This window comes from Phyllostomus hastatus, unplaced genomic scaffold (assembly GCF_019186645.2).
Source record: "Phyllostomus hastatus isolate PE091 unplaced genomic scaffold, TTU_PhHast_1.1 phas_contig_41, whole genome shotgun sequence".
Taxonomy (NCBI): Eukaryota; Metazoa; Chordata; class Mammalia; order Chiroptera; family Phyllostomidae; genus Phyllostomus; species Phyllostomus hastatus.
In genome coordinates this window covers 8,815,353-8,836,862 of record NW_025333876.1, presented here as the reverse complement: position 1 = coordinate 8,836,862, position 21,510 = coordinate 8,815,353, and the positions used below count along the sequence as shown (strand labels likewise).

General features: G+C 40.2%; 1 non-coding gene and 1 pseudogene across 1 annotated transcript; both read left to right on the top strand.

Annotated features, from left to right (window-relative positions):
• The first annotated feature begins 8,158 nt into the window (after positions 1 to 8,158).
• On the top strand, positions 8,159 to 8,968 carry LOC123822697 (annotated as a pseudogene).
• Positions 8,969 to 9,465: 497 nt separating this feature from the next.
• On the top strand, positions 9,466 to 9,568 carry LOC123822798. Its single transcript, XR_006786421.1, has one exon. It is a non-coding gene; the product is annotated as a U6 spliceosomal RNA (small nuclear RNA).
• Positions 9,569 to 21,510: the final 11,942 nt, after the last annotated feature.

Sequence of the window (21,510 nt, the reverse complement as noted above, 5' to 3'; positions counted from 1 at the left end):
AGTTACATGAATTTCATAAGCATAATTGTGGGTCTAAAAAGCCAAAGACAAAAGAATATATACTATTGGGATCTGTTTTAATAACATTTAAAAGCAGGCAATACTGTATTGTTCAGGATGCATCCCCAAGTGATAAAACAATAAAAAGAAAAGCAATGATTATGACAAAGTCAGAATGGTAATTACCTCTGAGGAAAAAAATTACCACTTGGGGGGAGAGGGGATTGTGATCAGGGAGGGGCAAAGGAAGCACTTCCAGAGTGCTGGCAATATTCAGTTTTTTGTAACTAGGTGATGACTACATAGTTTTTTATTTTAAATTGGTCATTAAACAGTACATTTATGTTTTACATTCTCTTCTGTATGAATGCTATATGTTTCTATTTTTAAAAAAAAGCCCCCCAAAGAAAAACTGAATGCCTGTAAATAGATAAGAAAAAGACAAACCATCCAACAGAAAAATGAGCAAAAGGCATATAAGCCTCTCAAAACAAATCACATGTAAATATGAAAAAATGCCCAACTTCATGAATAATCATAGAAATGCACATTTAAATCCCATGAGCTAACAGTTCACTCTACTAGACTAGCCAAAATACAAAAGTCTGACAACCCAGTGCTGGCAAGGAGATGAAGAATGGAGAATTTTTATAGGCTTCTTTCATCCACTTTGTAAAAATCGGTGTCACCTAAGAAAGATTGGATGGGTGTACACGATAAGACCCAACTATTCCATTTCTATTTGTTTACCCCAGAGAAACTGTTAAACATGAGTGCCAGGCAACATGTTGAATAATGTTTGAATAACTAGAAAGGATCTGAATGTCTACCAAGTGTATAATTATAAAATGGAATACCATACTTGAAAGTAAATGAATGAGTCAATATGCTTTTTTTAAGGATAGAATAAAAGAAGCAAGTGACAGAAAAATACATACAATAGGATTCAACTTATGCAGAGTTCGAACATAGAAACACACTCCCCCACAACTAAAAATACTGTTTAGGGAAGAAACAACAGGTAAAACTATAAAAAGAAGCAAGAGGATGATTAACACAAAATTCAAGATGATGTTACCTTTGAGAGTAAGCTGGGGTGATAAAATTGATGAAGGGCATCCAGGGAGCTTCTCAAATACTACTAATGTATTTCTCAGTAGAGGGGAGTGGGTTTTTATTCTCTGCTTTTAGCTATACGTGTTAGATACTCGTGTGTGTGTGTGTGTGTGTGTGTGTGTGACTCAGATCAATGTTAAAAAAAATTGTTTAACCTCTTAGGAATGAATGGGACCTTGAATACAGTCAATATTCAGTTGTTTTTTTAAAAGATGTTTAAATGCCCTGCCCAGTTCTATTATTCTATTATTAAATCCTTTTCAAAACCTCCATAGTATATAAAATAAAAATAAACAAAACAAAAAATCTCCATAATATAAAAATACAGATACATGTCGGCACTCTAATCAATTAAAGGGAAAATCTTGGAACTGTACAAATGAAGAATCTAATAACCTTTCACTGGTGTTATTGGGAAGTTTAGTTGCTTAGATATAAGCTCTTATTTTGGACCTTTTCAAATAACAAGGTCTTATCAAAATGGAATTTCCCAAATTTTTGTGGCAGTGAAACTGCAGCTGTATTTCAGAATACTTAAGGTAGCTTTTCAGCATCCAGCAATCCACGTACCTGATGTTCTAGGCCCTGCTCTGAACACAAAGTATAGTATATAAGTATATGCATCCTTCTTTCTCTTTACAACTCACACATATGAGTATTATACTTCTCGGGTTGTTCCAAGAGCCATCTCAAGCCAGTAGAACAGAATGAGGGGTTACATTTGCTTGTCACAGAGTTGAAATATCTCACTTTACCCCCTATTTTAAGCATTTGAATGATTAGATTAAATATTTTTTAAACACATCCTTTTCCTCAAGAGTCTGCAGAGTGTCAACAACACTAGAAGTGCGTTATAGAGGTCAACCAAAAGGATTAATTAGTGGTTAAAAAAGTTTACTCTGTAGAGTTAAGTAGACCTTAAATTTAAACTTTAGCTTAGTCATTTGCTAGCTGGTTAATCTTGAATCATTTAACTGCTCTGAGTCACAGATTCCTGATCCATAAATTATCATAATAAAATACCAAATAGCATCTTATGAGAAATAAATGCATCCAACAAAGACAAAAAAAGAAATAAATGCATCTAAAGTAGTTGACTTAGTGTCTGCCACAACCTAGGCACTCAGCAACTGTGAGCCATCTTAATCATTATCGCCATGGAGATTCGACATCATTTTGCCCTTAGGCAAGGGGGGCAAATTCAGAGGTTAATTGTCCATGGGTTGCTAATCCCATGAAAACTTTATTTAAAAAAATAAAATAGCTGTCATAATTATTTAATTATAAATCTTTCTTAATTCCTAATGCACATTTATATAAAGATGTGCTAACCTTCAGTCACTGCAAGATACTGACAGCATGTTTTATCAGTTTCTTAAAAAGCAGCTATGGGAATTATTTGGGTAGGTATTTAACCATCAAATCTCTATGGAGTACTTTTTTAAAATTATGCTCTGTTGATTATGCTATTACAGTTGTCCCAATTTTCCCCCCTTTGCCCTCCTCCACCCAACCCCACCCCCCCTCCACACACACACACTCCCTTGGCAATTCCTGCACTGTTGTTCATGTCCATAGAACATGCATATATATTCTTTGGCTACTATATTTCCTATGCCATATTTTACATCCCCATAACTATTCTGTAACTACCAACTTGTACTTCTTAATCCCTTCATCTCTTTTGGCCCATCCCCCTGATTCCTCCCACCTGGCAACCATCAAAACATTCTTAGTATCTGTTTCTGTGTCTATGATTCTGTTTCCATTCTGTTTGTTTGTCTATTTTGTTTCTTAGATTCAATTGTTGATAGATATGTGTTTATTGCCATTTTATTGTTATTTTTAATCTCCCTTTTCTTCTTAAAGAAGACCATTTAACATTTCATATAATACTGGTTTGCTGGTGATGAACTCCTTTAGCTTTTTCTTGTCTGGAAGCTCTTTAACTGCCCTTCAATTCTAAATGATAGCTTCACTGGGTAGAATAATCTACATTGCAGGTCCTTGCTTTTCATCACATTGAATACTTCTTGACAGTCCCTTCTTACCCACAAAGTTTCTTTTGAGAAATCAGCTGGCAGTCTTATGGGAACTCCCCATGTACGTAACTAACTGCCTTACTCTTACAGCTTTTAAGATTCTCTCTTTGTCTTTAACCTTTGGCATTTTAATTATGATGTGTCTTGGTGTGGGCCACTTCAGGTTCATCTTGTTTGGAACTCTGCACATCTTGGACTTGTATGTCTATATCCTTCACCAAGTTTGGAAGTTTTCTGTCATTATTTTTTCAAATAAATTTCTAATTCTTTGCTCTTCCTCTTTTCCTTCTGGTTCCCTCATGATGCAAATGTTGGTATGCTTAAAGTTGTCCCAGAGGCTTCTTACACTATCCTCATTTTTTTGTATTATTTTATTTTTCTTCTTGCTGTTCTCAATTGGTTGTTTTTTCCTTCCTTATATTCCAAATCACTGATTTGATTCTCAGCTTCATCCACTCTACTGTTGATTCCCTATAAATTGTTTCTTTAAGTAGTGTATCCTTCTTTCTGACTTGATCTTTATGTTGTTGAGGGTCTCACCAAGTCCCTTGAGTATCCTTATAACCAATGTTTTTAACTCTACATCTAGTAGCTTACTTATCTCCATTTTGTTTAGCTTTTTTTTTTTCCTGGAGATTTGTTCTGTTCTTTCATTTGGGCCATGTTTCTTTGTTTCCTAATTTTGGCAACCTCCTTGTGTTTGTTTCTATGTATTAGGTAGAACTACTGTGTCTCCCAGACTTGGTGGAGTTGCCTAATATCAGGGTCCAGTGGCACAGCCTGCCATGTCAGGTAATGCTGGGTACTCAAGGTGTGCCCACCATGTGGACTGTATACACCCTCCTGTTTTAGTTGAGCCTTGATTGCTTTTGGTATGTCTTAGGTCAGCCACCACCTGTGTTCTGCCCAGGGTCACACAGTATAAGCTACAAAGTGATCTGCAGATGGTTGCAACTTGTGCTGGGCATGGAAATGCCCAGGCAAGGCCAAGCTGTGAACCAAGGCCAGCGGCTCCTAGTGCTGGGCCTGGGTTAACTTAGCAAGATGTATGGTGCTTGCTGAAGCTAGATGCTGCCTATTTGAAAGAATTTAGGAAAATCTGAAGCATGGGCCAAGACAAGTCATTCGTATGGAAAAGCCACTGGAAACAGCTTGGGTTGGGCCCAAAAGTTGGGCAGAGCCGGACCTCAGGAAATCCCCAGGGTGAGGCAAACAATGTAAGCCAGGTTGAAGGAGTCTCAGATATGGTTCCTGCCTACAGGCTCTGTGGCTCTGTGGTGGAAGGGCGCAGAATAGGGACAATGACCTCTGCCAGCACTTCTGTCTGGGAGAAAGCTACCCCCCAGTTCTTGTGCTGATGCCAGACAATTCAGTTCCTCCCCGTATTTTTCTGGTGCCTTTCAACCTGCTGCCCCCATGCTGGAGCACAGAAGGAGTAAGTTTGAGTAAGTCTGTGTGTGAGCCCTTTAAGAGGAACTGCCAGGGAGTCCAGAAGTTTCTGTTTTCTACAGTCTCAATTCTCACTAGGTTTTATAGCCAGAAGTTAGGGGGACTTCTCTTCCTGACACTGGAACCCTGGGCTGTGGGGCTGGGACCCTTTGCTCCTGAGATATCCCTCTTGATTTTTATCTGCCACACTTGGGTGTGAGACCAGCCCATTCTGTGCCTACACCCCTGCTACCAGTCTTGATGTGGTTTCTTCTTTAATTCATAGTTATAGGACTTAATTCAGCCCAATTTCTGATGGTTCTGATTGACAGTTGTTCTATAGTTTAGTTGTAATTTGATGTTGTGGGAGGATGATCATGTTTACCCTATGCAACCATCTTGACTGGAAATCCTGTACAGAGTACTTTTTTGGAAGACCTGGGGCGGCTCTTCTGGCCCTGATTCTAAGGTTCCATATGAAGGAAAATCTTCAATAATTTATTAGTTCTTTGGGATTAGGAAATGTGAATAGATGACTTTGTAGTTTTTTAAAGTATATTTTATTGATTATGCTATTACAATGGTCCCAATTTTTTTCTCCCCTTTATCCCCCCTTAGCCCTGCACCCCCCACCTGCCTTCATTCCACCTTAGTTTAAGTCTGTAGGTTGAACATGTAAGTTCTTTGGCTTCTCTATTGCTTATACTATTCTTAACCTCCCCCTGTCTATTTTGTGCCTACCAATTATGCTTATTATTCCCTGTACCTTTTCCCCCCAATTCTCTCCATCCCCCTCCCCACTGTAACCCTCCATATGATCTTTATTTCTGTGATTCTGTCCCTGTTCTAGTTGTTTGCTTAGTTTTTGTCTTTGTTTTTTAGGTTCAGTTGTTGATAATTATGAATTTGTTGTTATTTTATTGTCCATAGTTTTTGATCTTCTTCTGTTTCTTAGATAGGTCCCTTTAACATTTCATATAATAAGATCTTGGTGATGCTGAACTCTTTTAACTTGACCTTATCTGGGAAGCACTTTATATGACCTTCCATTCTAAATGACAGCTTTGCTGGATAGAGTATTCCTGGATGTAGATCCTTGTCTTTGACTTGGAATACTTCTTTCCAGCCCTTTCTAGCCTCCAAGGTTTCTTTTGAGAAATCAACTGACAGTCTTATGGGTACTCCTTTGTAGGTAACTGTCTCCTTTTCTCTTGTTGCTTTTAAGTTTCCTTATCTTTAATCTTGGGTAACTTACTTATGATGTACCTTAGTGTGTTCCTCCTTGGGTCCAATTTTTTGGGGCCTGCTTTGGGACTCTGGGTTTCCTGGACTTCCTGGAAGTATATTTCCTTCTCCAGATTGGGGAAGTTTTCCTTTATTATTTGTTCAAATAAGTTTTCAACTTTTTGCTCTTGTTGTTCTCCTTCTGGGGCCCCTATGATTCAGATGTTGGAGCACTTAAAATTATCCCAGAGGTTCCAAAGCCTCTCCTCATTTTTTTTGAATTCTTGTTTCTTCATTCTGTTCCAGTTGGATGTTTATTTCTTCCTTTTGTTACAAATTGTTGATCTGAGTCCTGATTTCCCTCCTTTCATTGTTGGTTCCCTGTATATTTTCCTTCATTTCACTTTGGGTAACCTTCCTTTCTTCCTTTATTTGCAACCAAGCTCAGTCATTTCTGTGAGCATCCTGATTACCAGTGTTTTGAACTCCATCTGATAGGTTGTCTGTCTCCTCATTGCTTAGCCCTTTTTCTGGAGTTTTGATCTGTTCTTTCATTTGAGCCATATTCCTTTGTCTTGCACACCTGTTAAGTTGTAAGGGGGCAGAAACTTAGGTATTCACCAGGGCAGAGCAACCCTCTTGGCTGGGTTGTGGTGCTGCCTATGGAGAGGGAACAATGCTGCTTGCTCGCTCAGCTCTAGCCCAACTTTCCAACAAACTCTCCTGTGAGTTTGGGAGTTTCTCCCGCCTTCTCAGCCCCCACAGTATTTTACCGCTAGAGGTTTTGAATCTGTAGTTTCCCAGTAGCCAGCCCCTCCTTGCCTGTGAGGTTCCTCTCTGCCTTCCCTGCTGCCTATCTCTTCCCCCTCCTACCAGTCTGGATGAATGTTTCTTTAACTCCTTTGTTGTCAGAGTTCCATGCAGTTTGATTTTTCTGGCAGTTCTGGTTGTTCATTGTTTTTAAATTGGTTGTTATCCTTCTTTTGGTTGTGTGAGGAAGTGAAGCATTTCTACCTATGCTTCCATCTTGGCTGGACTGGGACTTTGTGGTTTTGATATCCACTGTGGCATCAAAATTAAAGGCCCTCCTTTATATATACCTGACACTAAAATATATGTTAAGTGATTAACATTTTAAAGTGTTTAGGAAAAGCCCTGGTCAGGTGGTTAGAGCATAGTCCCCATATGTCAAGGTTGCAGTTTTTAACTTCCATCAGGGCATGTACCAGAAGCAACTGATGAATGCATAAATAAGTGGAGCAACAAATTGATTCTCTCGCTCTCTCTCTCTCTCTTTCCCTTTCTCTCATTAAAATCAATAATAAATTTAAAATATTCAAGTGCTTAAAACAATCTCAGTGTCATGTTCTCTCTTTTCAAATTTACATGGTAATGAGTTAATATTTATTGATTGCTGTATTGGTTATTTTTTATTGCTGCACAACAAACACCTAGAAAACAGAAGCTTAAGACATTTCTTTATTTTTGCTGGCCTCAACTAGGCAGTTCTGGTCTCTACAGGCTTTTGTCCTGTATCTATACTTACCTCTAAGTTCACTTTGGGGGTTGGGATTAAATGGTCTAAGATAACTTCACCTGCCTATCTAGTGATGTTGCTGGCTCTTGGCTAGGCCATTTGTCTTTTAACAGGCCAATCCAGTCTTCTTCAAATTGCAGTCTCAGAGTTCTAAAAGAACAAAAGCAGAAGCTGCAAGGCATCTTTAAAACTTGGCTCATTTGCTACATAACTTCATTTTGCCACTTTTGATTGCTCAAAACAAGTCAGCAAGCTGTGGAAAGAATCAAGGAAGTGAAGAAATGGGCTTCAATTTTGGTCAGAATGGCAGCTAAAGCATACTACAAAAGACGTGCACAGGGATGAGGGAAATTTATGCCTATTATTTTTCAGTCCACATACTGGGCACTGCTACATTATCTCATTTAATTTACATAACCTTCCTGACATATGTATACTATTTAACCTATTAGTCAAATAAGTATACAGAAACACAGAAAATTTTAAAAAATTATTTTTATATTTTTAAGAATAAATTTTTTAGAAAGAGGGGAAGGGAAGGAGAAAGAGAAACATCAATGTGTGGTTGCCTCTTGTATTCATCCCCACTGGGGAGCTGACCCAGAACCAAACTGGCGACCCTTTGATTCATTGGCCAGTGCTCAGTTCACTGAACCACACCAGCCAGGGCCACAGAGATGTTTTGTAATTCAACATTTCTAATGAGGGAAATGTTTATTAAGCTATTTTAATGAGTAAACTATACTAATGCAATATTAAATTTCAAAAAAGATAAAGTATAAATAAAGGAATTCAATTATGTTATCAAAACATGCACACACAACGACAGTGGCCACGGGTCCCCTTCGAGGGGGGACTGGAGCGAGAACTCGCAGAGCAGAGCCAGGATCGTGCACCGGCTCTCTTCCCCGACCCTGCCACAAAAGATCTTGCTGGTGCCGAAACTCCGCGCCAAATTTCAGCAAGGGTGTGGACCCAAACCCGTGGTCCCCAGAGCTCCCAAGACTCCTCAGCTTGCGGTTGGCTGGGGACGTCGAGCTGCTCAAGATAAGGAGGCGAGCAGAGCTGGGGCGGAGCAGTCACGTCCCTAGGGTCTGAACACCCACCACCACCACCACCGAGACCAGGAGGGACTCGCCCGTGCAGCTACGCCTGGCTAGTAACCAGGCTCGTGGGGAACCCTGGACCTGGGACTTTGGGAGGGAGTACAGGCTTGGTTGTGAGTGAGTTTGAAGCGAGTGGAAGAAACCTCAAAATAGAGGAATTTTTCTACCAGAACCTAAGGCACTAGTGGTCTGGACAACTTTTGTTTGTTGTCCAGACAACAAAACTGCTGCCAAGGATTGAATTATCAATTTAGATGTTGGCAGCTTAACATCCTTACTGATTCTAGTAATGCTGATTAGTGCTTGTGTCTCCCCTCAACCACCTCTAAAACCATTAAATATATTTTTTTGTTGTCTGAATCTCTTTGAGTAGTATTACTGCCTACGTACTTATCTACTGGTATTGACAAGGAAACTTAGAACTGAAATTTAAAAATCTAATTTACTATATTTTATTGTCTATCATCATGTTATGTGTATGTGTGAAACTGTACTTCCATAATGTGGGAAAGTGAGACTACAAAGAGAAAATACCACATCTCTTCAAAACTATATTAGCACTATGAATAAAAGCTGGATAAGGTATGTTGAAAAATTGACTGCAGAAGTCTGATATATGATTTTCATGTTAATTGTACATCTAAATTCTCTCTTGCATGAGAAGACATATTATGGATCACTTTGTTTTTCTTTTTAAGGAGCTGATATGGCATTTAAACATTCTAACCCTTAAAGTTTAAATAGCACAAATAATTTTCACTTTTGAAATTGAAATTTTTTATAACGTAATTGCATGGCAAAAGGCTAGGTAACAATCTTCCATTTTAAGACAAATATTCTCTTATTTCTGTTAAACTGAATGTACAATTATTGTTCCCTAGGCAACAGATTTCCTTATAACTACAATTTCATTTCATGTTAACAAAACACAGATGGTGAAAAGACAACTTTAATTGCGAAGATCTAATTACAATAATAAAATAATTTATATGTTAAAAAATGTATGCATTGCCTGTTTTAGCAGCACATATACTGCAACTAGAATGATACAGAGAAGATTAGCATGGGAGCTGCACAAGGATGATATGAAAATTCATGAAGTGTTTCATTTAAAAAAGTATGTACACATACACTCATGAATATGCTGGAATGAAATATTCAAATATATTCACAGTTTCCTCTGTCGAAAGTTAATAAAAAATTGTTATTTACATCTTTTTGTATTTTCCACATTTTCTTGACTACATGTTTACTCTTAGAAATTAGAAAGTAAAAGTAATGTTTTAAAAAGTAAATTTCACCCTGGCTAGTGTGGCTCAGTGGATTGAGTGCCAGCCTGCAAACCAAAGGGCTGCCAGTTCAATTCCCAGTCAGGGCACATGCCTGGGTTGCAGGCCAGATCCCCAGCAGGGAACATGGGAGAGGCAACCATGCACTGATGTTCCTCTCCCTTTCTCTCCATCCCCTCTCCGTAAAAATAAATAAGTGAAATCTTAAAAAAAAAGTAACTCAACAAAACACACAAGAAGAAATTGATGGAATAACCCTTTTAAAGTACTACTACCACAACCACAACAAAATTATAACTACACTACAGAAAAACCATCATGCAGACCATCTGAAATGTGGCTGAACAGAAGTCCTATAACTAACAACATAAAGAAGAAGCCACTTCAAGGCTGATAGGAGGGGCAGAGACGGGGAATGGGCTAGTTCCACACCCACATGTGGTGGTTAAAAATTGGTAGGAGTATGTCAGCTACTTACCACATTAGAAGTCCCCTCTAATGAACGATAGTCCCAGCCCCACTTCAGAACCCCCAGTCCACATTTCCAGTGCTGGAAAGATAAGTCCCCATAACTTCTGGCTGTGGAAACAGATGGGGATTGTGGCTAAGTGAGACCAAGGGCTCCCAGTATTCAGGTTTTCCTCTTAAAGAGCCTGCACACAGACTTACTAGGACTCACTCCCTCTGAGCTCCAACACTGGCACAGCAGCTTGAAAGGTGCCATACAGGGACATGCAGGGAGGGAATGAATTGTTTGGCTTCAGTGTGAAGACTGGAGAGGCAGCTTTCTCCCAGACAGGAATGCTGGCAGAGGCCATTGTTTCTTTACTGAGCCCTGTCCCCACCAGAATTGGCAGGCAGGCACCATGTCTGAGTGTCCATCAACCTGGTAAACAGGGTTCATCCCATCCTGCTGATTCCAAAGACCCTACAGCCCCACCCAACTTGTCAGCCCATCCAAACCCTTTCCAGTAGGTTTTTCATACAAACAGCTCTCTTGGCTCATGCTGTGAACTTTCCTAAAGCTCTCAAAAGTTCACAAACCCTGAAAAAATAGCATCTGGCCACAGCATGCCCTGTACTCCTTGCTAAGTGGCCCAAGGTCCGGCACTAGTGACAACCAGCCTTTGTTTGAAGCTTAGCCTCTCCTGGGTACCTCCTAGCCCAGCACAAATAGCACCATCTGCAGTTCAGATTGTAGCTCCTGTTGGTGACCCTGGGCAGGGCACAGGTGGTAGCTGACCTTGGCCTGAACCTTCCGGGAGGCCCCAGAGCCAAGACACCCAGTGGACAGTGCAGACCATGCTGGAGTGTCACCCAACCACCTCCAGAAAGGGTGCACTCAAGGGGCAGACTTATCAGGTACCAGAAACCTATAGAAGCAAGTTCTGCTCTGTGGGGTCAGCCCCTGCACAGCAGATTCTTCACTGTGATCATGGCCAGTCCTCATAGCATGTTGGCCTGGGGGTAAATCCTACCCATTGACATGTCAACAGCAATCAAGGCTCAACTTAACGGGAGAGTGCACACAGCCCACACAGGTACACCTGAGTGTCCAGCTTTGGTGATTCAGAAGGCTGTACCACTGGGCCCTTCAGGACACCTGCTACATAAGGCCATTCTACCAAGTATGGGAGACATAGCAGCTCTACCTAATACATAGAAACAAACACAGGAACAGCCAAAATGAGGAGACAAACATCCCAAATGAAAGAACAGAACAAAACTCCAGAAAAAGAATGAAACAAAATGGAGACAAGCAACTTACCAGATGCAGAGTTCAAAACAGTAGTGATAAGTATGCTGAATGACCTTAGTGGAAGAGTAGATGAATATAGAGAGAACTTCAACAAAAAGTTAGAAAACACAACAATACAGAAAGAAAACATAAAAAGGAGCCAGTCATAAAGAATACATTAACTGAAATGAAGAATACATTACAGGGAATCAACAATGAAGTAGATGAAGTAGAGAATCAATCAGCACTTTGCAGGATAAGGAAGTAGAAAACACCCAGTCAGAACAGCAAAACAACAACAACAACAATAACAACAACAAAACAAAAACAAACATCCAGCCTGGCTATTATGGCTCAGTGGATTGAGCACCAGGCTGCAAGCCAAAGGGTCACAGGTTCAATTCCCCTCAGGGCACATGCCTGGGTTGCAGGCCAGATCCTTAGTAAGAAGCACACAAAGGGCAACCACACACTGATGTTTCTCTCCCATTCTTTCTCTTTCCCTTCCCCTCTCTCTAAAAAGAAATAAAATCTTTTAAAAAATAGAATCCAAAATGAGGATAGTTTAAGGAGCCTCTGGGACTACTTCAAGTGTACCAATGCTCACATTATTGGGGTGCCAGAAGGAGAAGACAAAGAACAAGGAATTGAAAACCTATATGAAAAAAATAATGATGGACTACTTCCCTAACCTGGTAATGAAAATAGGCATACAAGCCCAGCAAGTGCAGAGAGTCCCAAACAACACAACCAAAAAAGGCCCATACCAAGATGCTGGGGACCACCCTGCCTGGTTTCAGGAAGCTGTAACCCCCTGTGATTTAGGCTGAGTGAAAGAGCTCCAGACCAGAAGCCACTAAGGAGACAAAACTTATTTACCTGGCATGAACGCCGCCTGTTCTAATGCCTGGCTCCCTTGCATGATCGGCAGTCAAAGACAGGTAACAATTCTCTAAGAAAAAGAATGAATCTAAGACAGACTCGATCACATGGCAATGCCCTAAGGGAAGAGACTCACGGGGCTATGGAAATGAAGGGGTGATCAACATCAACCCCTGCCCCCTCAGCTTTGTCAAAGCCTGAGTCCTTGTGAGAAATCCAAGTCTCCTTGCTGCCTTTGCCTTCTCTATTAACTCAGGCCTGCAGGGGCGGCCCAGACCAGAAATGGCAGACCCCCGGGGTAATCAGGCCTGGGACATAGAATATGCAAGATCCTGTGAGATCTGTTTGCTGGAGGATGTTATTAAGTTAATAACAGACAGGACAGGCACAGACAGGAAACCTTTGGAACCTGTAGTCCTTTCATATGATAAAACTCCAATTTCTGCCCAGAATCACAGCAGGAGTTCTGTCTGCACCTTTGTAAGTCACCTACTTCTTTTGATCTTTTCTGCCAGACTGTGAATCCACAAACTAAGCCTGTATTCTCAATAAAAATCTGCTTGGGAATAGATACGGCATTCTCTCCACTAGAGAGAGTGGCCCTTCTGTTCCTATTTCCCCACAGGACCTAGTTGTCGCTGTGTATGTTTTTTCTCATGTTTTGACGAGCCATCTGCAGCGTTCCATGCTCACTGCGGGCAGGTGAGCACACTTCACCAAGACACATCATAATTATAATGGTAAACCTTAAACACAGAGAATCTTTTTTAAAATTGATTTTATAGACAGAAAAGAGGGAAAAAGAGAGAAACAGCAATCTGTTGTTCCACTTATTTATGCATTCATTGGTTGATTCTCACATGTGCCCTGACTGGGGATTGGATTCACAACCTTGGTATATCAGGACAAAGCTCTACCAACTGAGCTACCTGGCCAGGGCAAGGGTCTTGAAGAAGAAGAGGGGGAGGGGGGTAAGAGGGAGAGGAGAATAAAAATATGAATAATAATATGACAGTATGTAGACATCCATCCACAATTACTTTAAATGCAAATGAATTAAATGCTCCAATCAAAAGACCTATGGTGGCTGAATGGTAATAAAACAAAATACTTATATATGCTGTCTACAAGAGACTCATTTCAGATTAAAAAAACACAGGCTGAAAGTAAAGGGATGGAAAAAGATATTTCATGAAAATGGAAATGAAAAAAGGTGGGGTAGCAATACTTATACCAGACAAAATAGACTTTAGAACAAAAACTTAATAAGAGACAAAGAAGGACCCAGACATTCTACTCTTGGTATTTATCCAAAGAAGCCTAAAACACTAAATTGAAAAGACATATGCACTCATATGTTCATTTCAGCATTATTTACAATAGCCAAGGTATGGAAGCCACCTAAGTGTCCATCAATAGATGAATGGATAAAGAAGAAGTGGTGTATATATACAATGGAATATGACTCAGCCATAAAGCAGAATGAAGTCTTGCCATCTGCAAAAACATGCATGAACCTAGAAGGAACTGTGCTGAATGAAACAGGCCAAACAGAGAAAGACAAATACCATATGATTTCACTTATATGAGGAATCTAAAAATCAAAATAAATGAACAAGCAGAACAGAAACAGTCTTCTTATGCTATCCTCATTTTTTGAATTCTTGTTTCTTCTTTCTGTTCTGGTTGAATGTTTCTTTCTTCTTTATGTTCCAAATCATTGATGTAAATCCTGGATTTCCTCCCTTGACTGTCAGTTCCTTGTTAAGAAAATAAATTTTTCATTAATTCACTTTGTGTAACCTTAATTTCTTCCTTTATGTTGTTGCCATACACAATTCTTTGAGCATCCTGATCACCAGTGTTTTGAACTCTGCATCTAACAGATTGGCTATCTCCATTTTGTTTAATTCGTTTTCTGGGCTCTTGTTATGTTCTTTCATTTGTGCCATATTTCTTTGTCTCCTCAATTTTTCAGCCTCCTGTGTTTGTTTCTGTGTATTAGGTAAAGCTGGTTTGACTCTCTGTAAATTGAGTGGGTTGGAGACTTAGGTAATCTCCAGGGTGAGGCAACCTGCTTCACTGCTTTGTGGCTCTGTTTGGGGTGATGGCTTGGAGAGGGGACTGTGCCACTGCCTGGCTTCTGGGGATTTTCCCAGCACTTGCCCCATTTCCAGTCACTGCACCTACTCCCTGTATGTGGCTGACCCTTCCATCTGTTTCCTTAGTGCTGTATTTCAGAGTGGGTGGGTTTGTGTACATTTTAAGACCATGTGGGCCCTTTAAAGGCAGTTTCCTGAAAATCTGGCAGTTTCTTCTGCCACCCCAACCTCCACTGATTTTTGCAGCCAGATGTTATGGGGATTTATCTTCCCTGCACTGGAACCCTGTGTTATGCAGTCTGACCTAGGGCTGGGTTCACTTGCTCCGAAGGTATCCCTCCCAATTTTTATCTACCACACATGAATGTGGGACTGCCTGTGCCCAATCCGCCGCAGCTGCCATCTCTGTGTCTCTGCCCCTCCTAACCATCTGGATTAATGTGGCTTCTTTAAATCTTGGTTGTCAGACTCCCACACAGTTCAATTTTCTGACAGTTCTGGTGTTATTAGTTTTGAGATTTAGTTGTAATTATCTGTGTGGTTGTGCGAGGAGGTGAAGCATGTCTACCTACACCTGTATCTTGACTAGTAGTCCTGGAATTCCCTACCTTTAAGCATGATGAGGCTCATCCAGTAGGAAAAAGCTGTTCTGTGGAAGGGGCATTGTGCCCCAAACAGGAAGTTCAGTGACATGGCAGTTACAGAAAATGCTGAGCATGGCATTTTTCAGATCCTTAGTCTACGAATTCCCTGTCTAAATCCAGATAATACAAAAATGAGATTTGACAAAGCACCACACCCTTTTCCATAGTGGCTGTACCATTTTGCATTCCCATTAATCATGCACAAGGGTTTCAAGTTCCCCAGATTCTCACCAACGCTGTTTTTTTTTTTTTTTGCATGTGTTTGTTTGTAGAATGATTGGATCTTTTACCTGCAAGTGTTTGTGTGTGTGTGTGTGTGCGTATTCAAATATGCATATATGCATATTAATTGAACATTAATACTTAACTAAATTGTGGGCATAATTATTATTTTTAATTATCCTTTGCTGTCCTTCTTCCATTTCTCATCTCTGGCAACCACCAATCTGTTCTCTGTATGTATGAGCTTGTAGCATTTTTTTTTTCTTTTTTAGATTCCACATATAAGAAGGATTATACAAAAAAGAAGGATCATACAATATTATTTTCCTAAGATTTTATTTATTTACTTTTTTTAGAGAGGAGGAAGGGAAGGAAAAAGAGAGAGAGAGAAACATTAATGTCTGAGAGATACATTGATAGGTTGCCTCTCACAGGTCCCTAATGGGGGACCTGGTTGTGACCCACACATGTGCCCTGACTGGGAATCGAACTGGTGACCTTTCAGTTCAAAGTCCATCACTCAGTCCACTGAGCCACACCAACCAGGGCAGGATCATATAATAGTTTTCATTCTCTACAGCTTATTTCACTTAGTATAATGCCTATAAGGTCCATTCATGCTGTAAAAAAGGACAAAATTCATTCATTTTTTTTTCATAGCAGCCCAGTTTACAATAGCTAAGTGCTGGAAGCAACCTAAGTGCCCATCAGTAAGTGAATGGATCAAAAAAGTATGGTACATTGACACAATGGAATTCTACGCAGCAGAAAGAAAGAAGGAGCTCCTACCCTTTGTAACAGCATAGGTGGATCTGAAGAGCATTATGTCAAGTGAAATAAACTAGGCAGTGAAAGACAAATACCATATGATCTCACCTTTAAGTGGAACCTAATGAACAAAACAAAAAATCCATTCATTTTTAATGGCTGAATAATATTCTAATGTATTTGTACACTACATTTTCTTTATCCATTCATCCATTGATGAACACTTAGGTTGCTTCCATAGCCTCACTATTGTAAATAATGCTACAGTGAAATGAGGGCACAGATACCTTTTCAAATTAGTGTTTTTGTTTCTTTTTAAAAATATATCTTATTGATTATGCTATTACAGTTGTCCCATTTTTCCCCCTTCATTCCCCTCCACCCTGAACACCGTCTCCCACCTACATTTTCCCCATTTACTTCATGTCCATGTTTCATAAGTTCTTCAGCTTCTACGTTTCCCATACTATTCTTGCCCTCCTCCCTGTCTATTTTCTACCTACCATCTATGCTACTTATTCTCTGTACCTTTTCCCCCTCTCTCCTCCTCCCATTCCCCTGTTGCTAACCCTCCATGTGATCTCCATTTCTGTGGTTCTGTTCCTGTTGTAGTCGTTTGCTTAGTTTGTTTTTATTTTAGGTGTGGTTGTTAATAATTGTGAGTTTGCTGTCCTTCTACTATACATATTTTTTATGTTCTTTTTCTTAGATAAGTCCCTTTAACATTTCATATAATAAGGGCTTGGTGATGATGAACTCCTTTAACTTGACCTTATCTGAGAAGCACTTGATCTGCCCTTCCATTCTAAATGAAAATTTTGCTGGATAGAGTAATCTTGGATGTAGGTCCTTGACTTTCATGACTTGGAATACTTCTTTCCAGCCCCTTCTTGCCTGCAAAATCTCTTTTGAGAAATCAGCTGACAGTCTAATGGGAACTCCTTTGTAGGTTATTGTCTCATCTCTTGCTGCTTCTAGGATTCTCTCCTTCATTTTGACCTTGCCTAGTGTAATTATGATGTGCCTTGGTGTGTTCTTCCTTGCATCCAACTTCTTTGGGACTCTCTGAGCTTCCTGGACTTCCTGGAAGTCTATTTCCTTTGCCAGATTGGGAAAGTTCTCTTTTATTATTCATTCAAATAACTTTTCCACTTGTTGCTCTTCCTCTTCTCATTCTGATACCCCGATAATTTGGATGTTGGAATGTTTAAAGATGTCCTTGAGGTTCCTAAGCCTCTCCTCATTTTTTTCGAACTCTTATTTCTCCATTCTTTTCTGTTTGTTGTTTCTTTCTTCCTTCTGGTGCACTCCATTGATTGGAGTCCCAGTTTTCTTCCCATCACTATTGGTTCCCTGTGCATTTTCCTTAATTTCACTTAGCTTAGCCTTCATTTTTCCATCTAATTTGTGACCAAGTTCAACCAATTCTGTGAACATCCTGATCACCAGTGCTGTGAACGGTGCATCTGATAGGTTGGCTATCTCTTCATGGCTTAAGTTGTATTTGTTCCGGAGCTTTGATCTGTTCTTCCATTTAGGCCATTTTTCTTTTTTTTGTCTTGACACACCTGTTACATAGTGAGTGGCGGAGCCTTAGGTGTTCACCAGGGTGGGTCAACCCAGTTGCTTGGTTGTGATGCTATATGTGGGGGTGGGGTCCAAGAGGGAACAATGGTGCTTGCTCCACTCTCTCTTGGATTTTAGTCCCTTCTGCCACTTCCCCCAAGCGGACTGGGCCTTTCTGGTGCTGATTCCCATGTGGGTGGGCTTGTGTATGTTCTAGGACCCTGTGGGTCTCTCCAACGAACTGTCCTGTGAGTCTAGGAGTCTCTCCTTGAGCCTCAATCCCCACAGGTGTTTTCAATCAGTGTTTGAGGCTTTATTTCCCAGCGCTGGGACCCTGGGTTGCAAGGTCTGTCTCGCTCCCCCAGTTTCACCTGGATTATCTGCATGCAAATGTGGGACCTCCTGGTTAGCCAGCCGCCTTGTGCACAGTGCCTCACTTCACAGTTGCCAACTCGCTGGGTTTCACCATTGCCACCCCATGCCTGGGGTCTGCCAGCTGCCACCTGCGTGCCCAGGGTCCACTCATTGCCATCTTGTGCGCCTGGGGTGCCTTGCATGCCCAGTGCCACCGCTTTTGGTTCCACAACCTTTTTCCACCCAGTCGCCCAACTCTGTCCTTTCTACCAGTCTGGATGAATGTGTCTATTTTAACTCCTTGGTTGTCATACTTCCATACAGTTCAGTTTTCTGTCAGTCCTGGTTGTTATTTTGTTTCTAAATTGTTGTCCTTATTTTGGTTGTGCGAGGAGGCACAGTGTTCTACCTATGCCTCCATCTTGGCCAGAAGTCATTTTTTTTTTCTTTCTGTTATATAAATACCCAGAAGAAGGATTACTAGGTCATATGATAGATCTATTCTTAATTTTATGAGGATCTTTCATACTATTTTCCTTAGTGGCTGTGCCAGTGCAAATTTTAACCAACAGTCCACAAGGCTGAACTTTTCTCCACAACCTCCTCAACACTTGTCATTTCATGTCTTTTGGATAATAGCCATTCTGATTGGTGTGAGGTATTGTCTCATATAGGCATAAAGGGTGTGATTTGCATTTCCCTCACCACTAATGATGTTCAGCATTTTTTCACATACCTGTTGGCCATCTGTATATCTTCTTTGGAAAATTGTCTTTTCAGATCTTATCCATGTTTTAGTTTGATTGTTTGACTTTTTTTGCTATTGAGTTGTAAGAATTCTTATTTTTTGATATTATGGCTGAATATTATGGGAAAATTTCAGTGTTTTCTGAGTCTTTCTGGCCCCCTTCTCTCCACCACTTCCATCACTCAGGACTGCATGAGGTTGTGCTTATGCCACCTTCCCAGGAGACTTACCCAGACAGCCTGCCATACAACTCTTGCCTTGCAGGGCTCAGGGCTCTTCAGAGGTCCTTTTGTATCCTTGAGCTATTTGATTCCTCAGTTTTTTCCAGGCCGAGCCAGGTTAGTTTTCAGAGATACCATCAGTTTACAATTCCATGGCTCTCATTCTACCCTGAAGTTCTTGTTTATTTTTAAAGATTTAATTTATTTTTAGAGAGAGGGGAAAGGAGGGAGAAAGGAAGGGAGACAAACATCAATGTATGGTTGCCTCTCATACGTCCCCTACTGGGACCTGGCCCACAACCCAGGCATGTGCCCTAACTGGGAATAGAACTGGCAACCCTTTGCTTCATAGTCCATCACTCAATCCACTGAGCCACATCAGCCAGGGCTCCTTGAAATTCTTCATCCTTCCCAGTGACTTTAAATCTCCTCTTGGGTAGAACAATGTGCTCTTAGAGCATCATAATGATGCTCTTCATCATCATGAAATTTTCTTGAATCAATTGTTTATGGTATAAAATTTGACAGTTTGGTATTCAGTCTAGGTTTTGGTAACTCAAAAAGTATTTCCTGCCCTAGCTGGTGTGGCTCAGTGGATTGAGAGCTGGCCTGCGAACCAAAGGGTTGCTGGTTCGATTCCCAGTCAAGGCACATGCCTGGGTTGTGGGCCAAATCCCCAGTGGTGGGGTGTGCGAGAGGCGACCACACATTGATATTTCTCTGCCTCTCTTTCTCCCTCCATTCCCCTCTGTCTAAAAATAAATAAAATCTTTAAAAAAATGTATTTCCTCTCAAAGCTTCTGTCTCTGTCATGAGAATCAAGATTCTATTTTTTATGACTCATTTCTTACTCTGTGTTGTAGCCCTCTGGAGGGTGGTAAGCACGTCTCAGGGTCCAGATTTTATGGTGGAAAGGATGTGAGGTAAAAAGGAACTAGAAAGAATGAGTTTATACTCATTTGTCAAAATACTATCCACATACATACACACAGAACACACATACACATCTTTACAATAACATGGGGTTGTATCACAGTATTCCATTTCTAGGAATGTATCCTATAAATATGTTTTACAACATTTTTAAAAGTAGCAAAAGTCAAAGATCACCTAAGTATCCATTATTAGGAACTAGTTTAAAATGTTATATCCATGAATGAAATTGTGTACAGTTGTTAAAAAGAATAAGATAACTTTAACTGATGTGGAAAAGTGTCCATACATTGTTAAGTTGCAAGCAGTAATATCTAAACATTTATATGAGACCAGAAAATGCCTATGAAAAATACACAAGAAGGAGGAATTGAGAGAGAAGGAGAGTATACTTTACTCTCTTATGTATTATTACATTTTAAATAATGGACATGTAAATAACTTTGTAATGTTTTAACTGAACTAAAAGTTACATTTTTCATATAAAACAAATTTGTAGCAGGGGTATATTCCAGAGTGTACCAAAAATATTAGTTTACTTGCATTTCAGTTGCCTCTATTTTTTTTTAAAGATCTTATTTATTTACTTCTAGAGAGAGGGGAAGGGAGGGAGGGAGAAAGAGAGAGAGAGAAACATCAATGTGTGGTTGCCTCTCACATGGCCTCCACTGGGGACCTGGCCCACAACCCAGGCATGTGCCCTGACTGGGAATCCAACTGGCGACCCCTTTGGTTTACAGCCCACACTCAATCTAATGAGCTACACCAACCAGGGCTCTAATTTTTTTTTAATTTTAATTTTAATTTTAATTTTAATTTTAATTTTTAAATATATTTTATTGATTATGCTATTACAGTTGTCCCATTCCCCCCTTCACTCCCCTCCACCCTGTACACCCTCTCCCACCCATATCCCCCCTTTAGTTCATGTCCATGTGTCATACTTATGAGTTCCTTAGCTTCTACATTACCCATACTATTCTTACCCTCCCCCTATCTATTTCCAATCTACATTCTATGCTACTTATTCTCTGTACCTTTTCCCCCCTCTCTCCTCCTCCCACTCCCCTGTTGCTAACCCTCCATGTGATCTCCATTTCTGTGGTTCTGTTCCTGTTCTAGTTGTTTGCTTAGTTTCTTTTGGATTTGCTTTAGGTGTGGTTGTTCATAATTGTGAGTTTGCTGTCCTTTTACTATACATGTTTTTTCTTTATCTTCTTTTCTTAGATAAGTCCCTTTAGCATTTCATAAAATAAGGGCTTGGTGATGATGAACTCCTTTAACTTGACCTTCTCTGTGAAGCACTTTATCTGCCCTTCCATTCTAAATGAGAGCTTTGCTGGATAGAGCAATCTGGGATGTAGGTCCTTGTCTTTCATGACTTGGAATATTTCTTTCCAGCCCCTTCTTGCCTGTAAGGTCTCTTTTGAGAAATCAGCTGACAGTCTAATGGGAACTCCTTTGTAGATTACTGTCCCCTTATCTCTTGCTGCTTCTAGGATTTTCTCTTTCATTTTTACCTTGGCTAATGTAATTATGATGTGCCTTGGTGTGTTTCTTCTTGGGTCCAACTTCTTTGGGATTCTCTGT